The 12,889-nt window shown below is 48.5% G+C and overlaps 1 protein-coding gene across 2 annotated transcripts in view; it reads right to left on the bottom strand.

Annotated features, from left to right (window-relative positions):
* The window catches only part of LOC138567406 (lipopolysaccharide-induced tumor necrosis factor-alpha factor homolog), a 327,246-nt gene extending 314,710 nt beyond the window's left edge, over positions 1 to 12,536 (bottom strand). For both annotated transcript variants that reach the window (XM_069645579.1, XM_069645580.1), the window contains exon 1: positions 12,389 to 12,536. The gene's annotated coding sequence lies outside the window, so the exon portion shown is untranslated. The remainder of the gene's footprint in view (positions 1 to 12,388) is intronic.
* Between the last annotated feature and the right edge of the window lie 353 nt (positions 12,537 to 12,889).

Here is a 12,889-nt window from a genome sequence, read left to right as displayed (position 1 = left end):
AACTGAAGGTGCAAGAGTGCACAGTGAGAAACTGAAGGTGCGAGAGAGCACGATGAAAAAGAGAAGTGTGCAACAGGCACAGAAAAGTGGCAAGAAGGTGCAAGTGTGCACAGCAGAAAAAGAAGGTGTGCAGGAAGCACAGTAAAGTGGAAAAGGACAGAGTGAACGAGTCAGTGAAGAGGAAAAGGTGCCAGGGAATAAGGAGAGGGGTTAGAGACCAGGGTGGTCGCGCCTGTCAGAAGCAAAGTACCCGACATTCTCTAAAGTCTCTGATACTACCCCAGGAAAGAAATGTACATTAAACAGTGCATCCTGACAAGAGGAACTTTTTTGTTTGTTTGTTGAACTTTGTAAAGAGGGGCCTAGGCTTGGGGAAGGGAATCCTAAGAGGCCCACTAAAGACATTGTTGAACTTTGTAAAGAGAGGCCTAGACTTGGGGAAGGGAACCCTGAGAGGCCAAATAGGAGCTGTGTCTTTTTTGTTTGGAACTGGAAGTATCAAAGCTCGGGGAAGTGAACTCCATGAGACCCAGAGACATTGTGAACTCTAGGGACTTACAGCAAAAGCCATGCGTGTAAGGTACCAAGGGCAACCATTTTGCTTTGAACTATTTTGAAATGGCAGAACTACACCTATTGGTAAGAATACCTGAAATCAGCTGTGGTTTACATTTCTTTTTTTTGAGTCGCCATTTTTCCTTTAAGAAAATCCACCATCACATTTGGTTTAAGAGTGAGGGTAAGCATGGGTTTGGACACAGGCGAACCTTGGTTTTGGACTTATGGACATTGATGGCCCTTAGAAGCATCAGTTAAGGAAATAATGCCATTAGAGTTAGGGCCAGGTAGGCATTACGCCAACCCCACAAAGTTTGATAATAAAGGTTTTCAAACTGTTACTTTTAAGACTGTTTATCTTGATACCATGCCTGTCTCACAGCGGTTACCAAGAAAGGACACAAACCAGGATGGGACCAAGCCGGAAATACCTGCACTTGCCAGGCGTAGAAGCAAGGTGGAGTGGTCAACGGTATCAAAGGCAGCCGATAGATCTAATAGAATCAGTGCCCCCACCTCATCCTGATCGGAAAATCGTGCTACATCGTCCATGATTGAAACAAGCAGCGACTCCTTGCCCCGGTCTGAAACCAGATTGAAAAGGGTAAAAAAAAGGACTTTTCCAAGAAAGAAGAGAGCTAGGGAGAGACCAGTTATTCCAGAAGCTTTGTGAGAAAGGGTTGTATAGAAATAGGGCGATAATTAGCAGAGAAAGTTGGATCCAAAGTAAGTTTTTGTAAGGGTGGTATCCCCAAAGCGGGTTTAAAAGTGGAAGGGAGGGAAGCAGAGGAGAAATACTGATTGACTATACCAGTCAGGGCGATTTCATAGTGCAAAGGTGTATAGAGTCCAATGGATAGGCTGACTTCAACTTCTGAGTAGCATAGCTAATATCCCATGAAGAGAATTGCGGTAAAAGTGACCAAGAGGACAGCTCAACTCCATTTGGTGAGAGGTCAACATCAGAAGAGGCTGGCACAATAGAAGAGGCAATCTTCTGGCAAATGGCCAGAATTTTATCAAGAAAAGTGGAAAGTGAATTACATAAGGCTTGGGAGGGGTTTTCAGAAGTCTCCTCAGTGGTTGTAAAAGACAGTAGCCCTCATTACGACCCTGGCGGAAAGTAACTGACCTGACCGCCATAGCGTAAATAGCGTTTCCGCCATTGCATGACAGAGTAAAGTGCGGCTAATTCTGACCCATCGGGCACGAGCACTACGCCATGGCGGAAGTGCAAAGTCCGCGATGGCGGAAATGTCCCCAAAACGCCCCTCACCGCCGTCGTACGGCGCCCTAGGTGCAATTCCGCCACCCATCATAGCGGTCACCATAATGAGCGGCAATCGGAAAATACAGTGACCGTAAATATACGGAAACGGAAGCAAAAACATGGTCCCGGAACGGGAAACAGCACGCCGTACACCTATAAAATCAGAATTCCCACACAACCATTAAAAATACTACCCTGAGACACATCCCAACCCGTCATCCACCCTAGTGAAAACAATAAAAATGGGAAAAGTAGCGAAAAAAGCGTGCGACCGCAAGCGGCAGGTCCACTTCTCCCGTGAGGAATTCACCGTGCTCACAGAGACCCTCCAGGAGAATGCTGCCGTCGTCTTCTCGACGCAAATGACCAGGACGGCACTTGTGAACAAGAAGGCCATATGGGCCCTGGTGGCACAGCGGGTAAGTGCGGTGGGGACCGCACCCCGCAACCCACAGCAATGCAGAAAGCGATGGGACGACTTGCGGATACGCGTACGGAGCATACTATCCGCCAACCGTAACATTGCCACAGCTACCGGGGGAGGATCGGAATCACCCATCAAGTTGACCCCCTGGGAAGAAATCTGTGCCTCCACCATTGGAATGGAGAGTATAGAGGGAGTCGGAGGGATGGAGAAAGGAGTGCAGACATCCGAAGAATCAGGTAGGTGGGCCAAATAAAACAATTCTAAATCCACAATGTCTAATCATGTGAAGTACCATGTGTCCACAAGGTGCAACAGAAACACATGTCCAGGAGAACATCCACATACATTGGCCTGATAGCGCACTTTAAAAGTCACATTAAATACATAAATAATTAAAAATCCTAAAAACACCCTCTACACGTGCAGCAGGCACACCCTAACTGCAGGCTGCAAAACAACTGCATCCTCAATCCACACAAAAATGAAACCACCTCAAGGCCCTGACCCAAATCACCCTCAGGTACCACCCCAATGCATGTGATACATTGCCATTCCAATTTCCACAGACCCATTAATAACGCTCGCCCTCCTTTACTCCACCACAGGGTCTGATTCAAACGACGAGCTCCAGGACACCCCTACCAGCACACCTGCAAAGAGGGCCAAGACCAACGGCCAAAGACCCTCCACCTCAGCTGCACGGATCAAGACACGGCAGCAGCACAAATCAAGTGGCAGCACACAGGAGGGGACTTCAACAGGCACCCCAGCAGCCAGCATGCCCACAACAGCACCACCACAGGTCCCCCCAATGGATGCCACAGAAGCCACTGCTTCTGGTGGCAGCAGCACCATAGGTGACACTGCATTAATGGCAGCATGCTCCGACACAGAAAACGGTGATGTCGATGTAGGATCCATCCATGACCTGTCTCAATCCCCCTGTTTGTTTCATCCCGTACACCATGAGGATACCACGCAGGGGCACCCAAAAGACGACGACTGGCCATCCCCCACAAGCCCTGTGTCAAGGCAACATGAGGTGATCAGCCCCTCTGTGACACCACCGCAAATGGCCATGGCCCAGCAGAGGCAACAGTCCCTCGACCAGGTGATCGTGCAACAGCAGCAACTGGCCACGCTCCTCAAGGACCATGCTGATGAATGTGGGGGTACTAAGGCAGCCATAGAAACATCTACTGAGACACTTAGGGCAGAAATGGAGAGAAGTACAGAGACACTAAGGGCACAAATGGAGAGAAGCACCGAGAGCCTGAGAGTACAAATAGAGAGAAGCACCGAGAGCCTGAGAGTACAAATGGAGAGAAGCACCGAGAGCCTGAGGGGGGAACTGCATGCAACATCCAAAGACGTATGTGCTGAACTTGCCGCTGTGCGCCGTGTGCTCACTGAGCTCTCACAAACCCTTAGGGACATGCATGGACGTGAGCAGGCAGAGACATCATCCGTTGCAAGTTCCGTCCAGGGCAGCCCCCAACGTAGATCTGGGAGGAACCTGCGCTCCACAGGCAGGGGTGCCCCTGATACCCGGAGAGGGGGCTTGCAATAGCGTCTGCCCACTGACAATGAGCATCTTTGGACACTGGTGTTCGGGGGGGAGGTAGGAGGGTGGAGGGGGTGTGTTGGGCTTACTTGGGTGGCGGGTCGATGGGGTGTGTAACATAATTTCACATATGCTATAAACATTTCACAATCATCCAATGAGATGTGTGGACATTGATCTTTGTGTACGAGGCCATTATAGGCGTACAGTCCATATTGTGCATGTTCCAGACACACACAGTGCCACAAGTCCCGTGTCCATGTATCAGCCACCAGGCGTGAGTGCTAGAAGCATGAATCTATGATAATCTGACGAATTTCACGGCCCTCCTGTGCCTCGCGGACTCCTTGAGGTGCTGCCACATCCACACCCTCATCATGACCATATTCAGGTGCTTGCAGTTCTGCGTCAGGGGGCATGGGCACATTTCTACGTACGCACATGTTGTGTAGCATGACACATGCCATGACCATCTTTGCAACCTTCTCATGGCGGTACAGGAGTGCCCCGCCAGACCTGCTGAGGCAGCGGAAACGACCCTTCAGTAGGCCGAATGCCTGTTCTATGACTACACGGGTACGTGAGTGGGCATGGTTGTAGTCCTCCTCATGCTGGTTCTGTGGGTTCCGGAGTGGTGTAAGGAGCCATCTCTTCAGTGGATACCCGGCATCACCTGTATGTGGACAATAAAGGATGTTTGTGGAATGACATTGCTACGTACGCATCCCCCCCCCCTTCCTGCCAGGTCATTGCCGCATCACATACCCCACATTATCATGCATGAAATGAGACTCACCGAGTAGCCAGGATCTGTTCCCTGCGTGTCGCTCCATGTAGAGTGGTATTGTAGAGTTCCTCAAGACCATAGAATCATGGGTTGATCCAGGAAATCGGGCACAACAATGTGTAATGATCCTGTTGGAGTCACACACCATTTGTACATTAAGAGAATGATATTGTTTTCGGTTGCGGTACTGGGCCTCCATGGCATGTGGGACAACCAATTCCACATGGGTGCATTCGATGGCACCAATGCAACCCGGTATGCCGGCAAGTGCATGGAATCCCACTTTTGTGTTCGTAATTTCCTGCTCCGAGCGTGGTAGAGAGATGTAGTCGTCTGCGTGCTTCAGGAGGGCATCGAGCACTTGCAATAGTGTCCGTGACAACAGGGCTGTGAAATGCCATGCAACTGTCAGACTGTGTGCTGGTAGGTGCCTGTGGCCAGGAAGTGGAGTACAGACACCACCTTCAGTAGGGGTGGGATGGCGGTTGGGCTATCTATCATGCTGACAAGGTCAGCGTGTGTCATGTCCACAATGGCGGTTATGGTGTCCCGGTCCAAACGGTAGAGGGTGTGGATCTGCTCATCAGTGAGGTTGAACGGATGTGCTCGGAGGCGTGGGATTGCGGGCTGCCTGCGTGGTGGTAGTGGCTGTGCTGGTGGGCCTTGCTGGCCCTGCCTTGCCCTCCTCCTCCTCCTGCGTCTCCTCTGTGCGGCCGGTTGTTGTAGTAGTTGGTGTTCGTCTTCTTCTTGAAGTTGGAGTACTTGCAGTGCTATCAGGTCCCCCAGGGCCAACATCGCTAGTCCTGCCGGTAGCATTTTGGAGTGGGTGTGGTTGTGGGAGGGGGTTGGGTGTGCAATTTATGTGTTTTCAGGCTGTATAGCCTCCACCTGTGGTGATTCATTCCACCTGTGCAAGCTGCAATCCCCTTTGGGCGAGCACGTCCCGCACACAACGCTGCAATTCGACGCATGGCATCTTGCTATTACAATCATGTATTTAATCCCGATGGCAGTGAAATATTGGTTCATATGTTCATTCTGCTATGGTCCCATTGTTTCACATACTATCTGTGCAGTCGCGAACAAACTTGTGAAGGGTCAGTGGAATGTAGTACTCGATTAACGGTGGACCCTCATGCAGCACTGTACCGCGGTTCACCAACGGGCGGGGCGTCCCATTTGTGAGTGAAGCCAGTTGCCATTTTCACACACTGCCGCACTACATGGATGGATTTGTGATTTCAAGCGGTCACAGATGCCTTTTCGACGTGATGTTGCAAATGAGGAATTCGAAGGACAGCGCTTTCGGTTTCCAGCTAGCGACGAGGAGACGCCCACAGGTCTGACTGCAGATATAAAGTTCTATTGTTTAATGTCCTTGGGACAGGGGCCATGGCGAGAATGCAATGATTGATATGAATAGTATGGGATGCGCAATAGCGTAGTGGATGATAAGGCAGGACGTTCCCAAATACATGTTACTTCACAACACTAGAATTCCGGGCTGGAGCACAGTGGATTTTGCAGACTGCATTACGCACAGACTCAATGGAAATTTCACATGTTATGTGAGTAAATAATCAGGCGTTTTCATACCGGGATGAGGGAATGATGTATGGATGCATGGACAGATGATTTAATAGAGAGTTTGCCATGTACATGGCTTTTTGGAATCTATCCACTTCCCCTGCGCTATGTGATGCAGGGCTGCCATAGTGGGACCATCGTCTATCTGCCCTTGTTGAACCCTCCCTGTCTCGACGCGCCTTCAAACACTTGTGTCTATGCACGTTACTAATCCCATCTAATGGATTCTGTTTTAACAGACGCATGCACACAAACACTCGTTTGTAATAGTGTTTTCACCTCGATTTTTATAGTTATGATTCGCAAGTGATTTTTGGGTGGGAATAATCCTTTTGAGTGGGCTAGCATGCATATGGCTGTGGATTTAGTGTGATCATTGAAGTGAGTAATTCAAATGAAGTTCTGATGCCCATACTATTCTTTTTCATTTCATTTGGGTGACAGGTATCTCCTCCCCTTTTGCCGCTGCCATCTGTATGCCACTCCTGCAGATGGCTTTTTCTCCTGCCACCTGCTGCTTCGTGTTAATCAGTGGAGCACCATTACGATCTTATGGGACGATCGCCAATGGGCCACATGCCCTTACGCAGTACTAGTGGCTAGGAGCAACATATCGACCTTTCAGCTGGACTAGTGCCTACCTAATGGGACGGCCCTGCGGTTCTAGGCGCTTCCATGTTGCCTTTTTGAACGTGAATGTAGCCCCTGTGTACCATGAAGGAACAGGGCGTCACACAAGAAGAAGCTGGTCATTTATTGCGGATGCAGCCCACAATAATGAAATATATTTTGGAGTTCATGACCTAATAGCTGTATGGGCTTGGTGATTTTGTTGTGCATTAAATTTTGATTATGATATTGACCGTGTAGCGTTATTCTTTGCAAGTAATGTAGCATATTCCTATTTGTGGAGCGATGTATTGTGAGAAGATCTGCTTTGGGTTCCGGCTTCTGAGTATAGTTGCGTGGTACTGTACTGGGCGCGTTTGCCTACGAAGCCCAGTGAGGTCAGGGATAGGGGCTGCCATTATGACTGTTTTAATGATGTCATGCTCAGGGGCGGGGGATTAGCTTTTGTGTAACAGATGCCGGTCAGCCAGGTGGATTGGTGGAATGATGTGATTATCAGAATATGGCTGGTCACAGGTGCCTGTGTTTGCGTGCGTTTCTTGGAGGGAGACTGAGGTCATGTCCATTGGAATAGCTTCTGTATTCGTGCCATCTGTGCCCTGTAGCTCCCATTGGCCCCTCTTGAGATGAGCCTGGCTGCTCAGTCACTCTGCCAACTTGTGTGGTACATGCTTATGCTGATGGTTGGTTTGTTTACTGGCAGGAGTACAGGGCTGGTGCAGTCTCACTCAGGATACTGCTTTGAATGTTGCCTTACACTGGTGTCAAGCGATGGGGGCCTGTTGTTGTTTTGTCTCATATTTCAGTTCATGTTGCTGTACTTGAACCTTCACATGCCTGTGCTGCATCAGTACGGCAATGGTGCCATGGCAAATATGGATGGCCACTCACAAGGCACTTGGAGCCCCTACATTCATTTGTTCGTTGGCATGCATGGGTGACTTGTGCATTTCACTGGTTGCATTGTGTGACTTCATTGCACCTACGAGGAGTTGTGCAATGTGGCCAGGGAGTGGTGTACAGGCTCTCAGTAGGGCCTTTTACGGTTGGTTCGCGATGCCGTACTTCTCACCATGGCGGAATGGTACTTTCCACCATGCTTGATGGCGTTAGGTAAATGTCCGCTAGGGTCAGAATTCGTGTACCGTTGCGCCATGGTGGTAATTACGGTTTCGCATGGCGCGCGTGCGCGTACTTGGTGCAGTTAGCGTTGGCGTTCACTACGGTGTCGCTAATGGCATCGTACTTTACGGTGACGGGTCATAATCGCACCGAGCGCTATTCGATGGCGGTATTGCATTTCCGCCATCGTTTTTCGATTTCCGCCAGGGTCGTAATGAGGGCCAGTGACTTAACTATCTGAAAAAGCCCATTTGGATTATTCAGAGCAGCCTTCATGCGATTAGTAAAAGAAAAGCGTTTGCCTCGAAAATAACTTTGTGATAAATCGCAAATGAGCTGCGAAATAGGATTCTCATGTGTGGACAATGCCCAGACCTCCATCTCTGCTCTACCTGTCTACAGAGGAGCCTGAGTTCAGCTAAATGAGGAGTAAACCAAGGCTAAACCGGGCAGCAGCGTGGACGGCAGGGCCTCAGGGGAGCTAAATGATTAGCCGTGGCAGTGAATATCTGAGAAAGGCCTTCAAGATCCGTGCTAGCGGATGGCATACAGGCATCAGCAATCTCAGCCGAGATCAGCAGAATTTGTCAAATGCCATTTACGCCGGACCTTGAGGCCTAATTCCATGAACCACCAGAATATTAGCACTGAAGGGTACAATGGAGTGGTCTGTCCAGAGAACAGGCAGTTCAGAAAAAACAGTAATCAGTGTTGCAGATGAGAATATTAGGTCAAGTGTGTTACCAAGTTTGTGGGAAGGCAGGTGAATCAGCTGAGGGAGGCCTAGACCCACAATTGCTGCTATAAAACTAGTAGTGTAGGGATTAGTAGGGTCATTAGAATGTAGGTTACAATCTTCAGTAATAAATAAAAATATTAGCAAGCCGCAATTTTAAATTTGCAGCCAGCTCAGCGAAGGCTAGGGGGAAGGAAGAGTTAGGTGTTGGTGGGCTGTAAACTATTAGGATATGAAGGGGCTGTGAGGCTGAAAGGGTTAGATCTAGACCACCTCCAGGCTGCAGTGAGCATCTGTGCTTACAAAGAATGTTATGATATCCTGGCAGAGTTTAAGCAATGTCTGGACCAGATGACTCATTCAACCATGTTTCAGTCAAAAACAGGATGGTATTTATGCAGTAACTCATAGCATTCATTAGTGTGGGCTGCCAGCGAAGGAACATTGGCCATAAATGGTGTAACCACATCCTGGGATTCCGACCCGGCCCTGGAACAGGATCAGCCCTATTAGACCTCAAAGATCCACTTGATACCATCAGAGATGAAAGAAAGTCAAACCTCCTCGTCCTGGACTATCGGCCGCATTTGATCTGGTCAAACATAAAATACTTTGCCATCAATTAGTGTCTGCCGCTAACTTCTCACAAGAAGCCACAATGTGGGTAGCATCTTTCCTGGCGGACAGAACTTGCAGAGTGTTCGCCGAGACATCTAGTGCCCTCTCTTCCCCCATCTCATGTAGAGTGCCCCAAGGCTCCTGTGTTTCCCCTACCCTCTATAATATATTCACCAAACCCCCGTTCAACCTCCTGGACTTTGTCAGCATTTCATACACTAATTATGCCGATGACACCCAGATACTCCTACCCCTCACCGGCAACCATTATGAAGACTCAATCACATTAAATATTATCTACTCTACCATCTAAGCCTAGATGGCTACCAAGCGCTTCTGTCTAAATTATGAGAAGACAGAGATTCTGATGGTGGGACCACCAGCAATAATCAAGAAACTGAACTCTTCATACTTCACCTTCACCATTGACAGCCTCCAGATCCCAGTCCCTGCCTCAGTAAAGACCACACTGTCCATGACTCAAGAGGTCAACACCATTGCCTCCTCCAAAGCCTACACCACCAAGCTAATTGACACTTCCAGATCCTTCTTATCACAGAAAAGCTCCCTTAGCATCACCAGAGCTCTCATCGGTTCAAAGCTCGATTGTTGCAACGCACTGTTTGCAGGAACCTCTGCGAACAACATCTGCAAGCTGCAGGTGACCCAAAACAATGCCATTCGTGCTGCACTCAACATCCCAAAACAAGAACATATCTCAGGAGCCAGACGAGATGCCCACTGGCTGCCAATCTGAATGAGAATCATGTTCAAGACATTATCCATTACACACAGGTTCTTCTCCAACTCTGCACCCCATACCTCTCACAGAAATTCACCAGGCCAGTAAGACAGGCGTACACTCATCGACTCATCCAACCAATGTTCCACCAGGTACAAGGGGGCACAAGCTCCCTATGGTGGCAGCCAAACAATGGAATACTCTACCACCCTGCCTGAGTGCCAATCAAACTGTGCCTTCAGGAAAGCTGAAAAAACATGGCTATTTAACTAAAGACCTCTCAATTGAGCCCTACTTTCCTGCCTTACTCTATTTTGAATGTGTCTGGTTTGTGACAGCACCTCAATGCCCAAGGGTTTTGGCACGCTTTATAAATGTATAAATAAATAATTAAACCAGTTGAGCTACTGAGGCTGGACTGTAGGGGCAGCTACGCAGTTTAGTGATGCCACCAGAAATTTCTGGAAATAACTAGTGTTCATAGGTGCAAAAGAGAGTAAATCCAGGCGGCAATAACACTTACCATGACTTTTATGAGCAGTGGTAGCATTAGTCTAGGACCTGTCCGAGGCCCAGACGAGCACAGACAGGCTCGCCTTTTGCCACGCATTAAGCGTGCCCACTATGCTCACCTGCTGCGCTGTCTTGTCTGCCGGCACTTAATGCCGGCAGGAGAATCACATGACTGCGCGAGTAGTGGCAAGTAAGGAAAGACTCCTGCCTCCAGGCAGGAAAGTGTACCAAAAGCCCCACAGATGCGTCACAAATAAAAAACAAGCAAAGCACAGGTAAAAACAGAGGGATGTTTGGGGAAAGGGAAAATATGAAATAGAGTAGGTAGCAATGGCTTTTAAATTGACACGTCAAGCAGCAGAACTGCAGCTGCCTCCTCCAGTCTGTGAGCACATCACAAAACGCAACGCGCATTATGTCTGGGTATCGAGCGGACAAGCTAGGTGGCCTGTACAGGTAAGTGAGGGGGTGGAAGGAGTGTGATGGAAGTCTACACAGCATGAGGGTGGGTGTGGGGAGGAACCATCAAAAACGACTGATGAAACGGGAGCGATGAGACTGATCGTGCAAAGTTGGTTTATGTCTGCGATTTCTAGTCATAGATCCACGTCATAACATTGCTAGACCGGGCTTCATGGATGTAGCCAGTTGGGATATAATTTCCACCTGTGGCATGACATATGTGTACTGGGCATCAATGCTAAAACAAACATGATAAGTGTTTTTACATGGTTAGACTGGCATATATTAGTGCAAGACAGCCTGGATGGGCTTTCTTACCGTGCCATTGGATTTTTGTATTGGCAAATCCAACATAGGTAAGTCCTTCTATTGTAAAACTGGCATATATTGGTGCAGCCTGCATGGGCATGTGTGGCACAGCCAAAATGAACATATGTTTAATTCTGGCATATGTTATGTGAAAAGGCAGGTTGAAAATGAATTGGCAAATGCTCCTGTGCATTGTTGGTGACTTTCATGTACTACCATACAAAACCGACTAAAAACTGTGTGGCCTTTTATCCGCATTTTCACCTAAAGTGTGCTGTAACATGCATAATTGTAACCATTATTTCTAAACATTTCTCTGGGTACTACCCACCTGAACTCCACTTTATTGGCTCGGTTCCCACATGTTTGAATCAATCATTCATGCTCTTCTAATTATAAAATTCACCAGCCAACACTGCCAAAGGGGCGAAGAAGGCAAGGAGATGCATCACAGCTGAGAAGAGGAGGACGAGGAAGAAGACTAGGAGTACACAGACGAGAGGCGGTTACAAAAGGGGAGGGCCCTGGGAGAGAGACTGGAAGTTCATTGGAATACTGCTGGAGAGGAGTCCCGGGGAAGAGTGGGACGGTGCGCGTGCGATAGAGAGAGAAGGGAGGAGGACATCATTGGATCTGTATTGGTATATGGTGGTTCTTCGTTACGTGCTCTGTGTTGGTGCCCTCAAGCCTCAGGGTCATCTGGTGCGCATTACAAATATATTAAAGTAAAGTCAAGAGGAGGAAGAACTCCCAGAAATGAAAGAAGGGCAGCCAGGTTGATGAAGGAGTCTGGAAATCAGAGTGGCAGGAGGAATCAGAGAGAGTGGGAAAGAGGCCGGATCACTGGCCATCGAGGCTTGACTGACAAATCCCCCAGGAGACTGCCCATGCCACTCTTTGTTAGTTACCCTGCCCACCTGCCTTCACCCACACGCCAGAATACGAGCTACCCACAGCAGCTTGTGAAAAGCGCCTTTTATAAGCACGATAAGAAGGCAGTTCGCACTGTAAAGACTGGCTTTGCAATCAGATGTATTTTAGTAATAGGAAAAAGTTGTCCTACCTTGAGTTAATCAGACAGATCCAGGCAGAGAATGTCTCTTAGTTTTAGATCCAAGAGTCGACGAGCAGGGCGCACACGGCACGCACACAGAACCTGGAATCCAGGTGAGAGGTTTGAGGAAGTGACAAGAGACACACACAGTGCCTGCAGAGACCTGACCCCTCCCAGGGTGAATTCTTCTGACATGAAAGAATGAGATGTGAAAGGTGGGAGGCAGCTCCTCTAAAGTGTGGGTCTAGTTGCTCAACCTGTCACAGACGCCAGGTGACAAAGTCACTAGCGGAAACAATGGCAGTGCTCTTTCGGTCCTGTCCTAAAGCATGCCTCAGAACTAAAGAGATGCATGTGCAGAATTGAATGTCCCACCCTGTATTAGGAGAATTTTAAGATTTTAAAGGTGCCTGATAGACAACACTACATTTACTGACATTTGGGGATCAATTCTTGATACATATGGTTAATGCTTACACAATGTAATTTATGTTGTTAACTGTGCACTTA

The sequence above is a fragment of the Ambystoma mexicanum genome, chromosome 2p, assembly GCF_040938575.1.
Source record: "Ambystoma mexicanum isolate Mex_15411 chromosome 2p, UKY_AmexF1_1, whole genome shotgun sequence".
Classification (NCBI taxonomy): domain Eukaryota; kingdom Metazoa; phylum Chordata; class Amphibia; order Caudata; family Ambystomatidae; genus Ambystoma; species Ambystoma mexicanum.
Note: the sequence above shows the minus strand (reverse complement) of the source record. Positions and strands in the feature narration are given on the sequence as shown.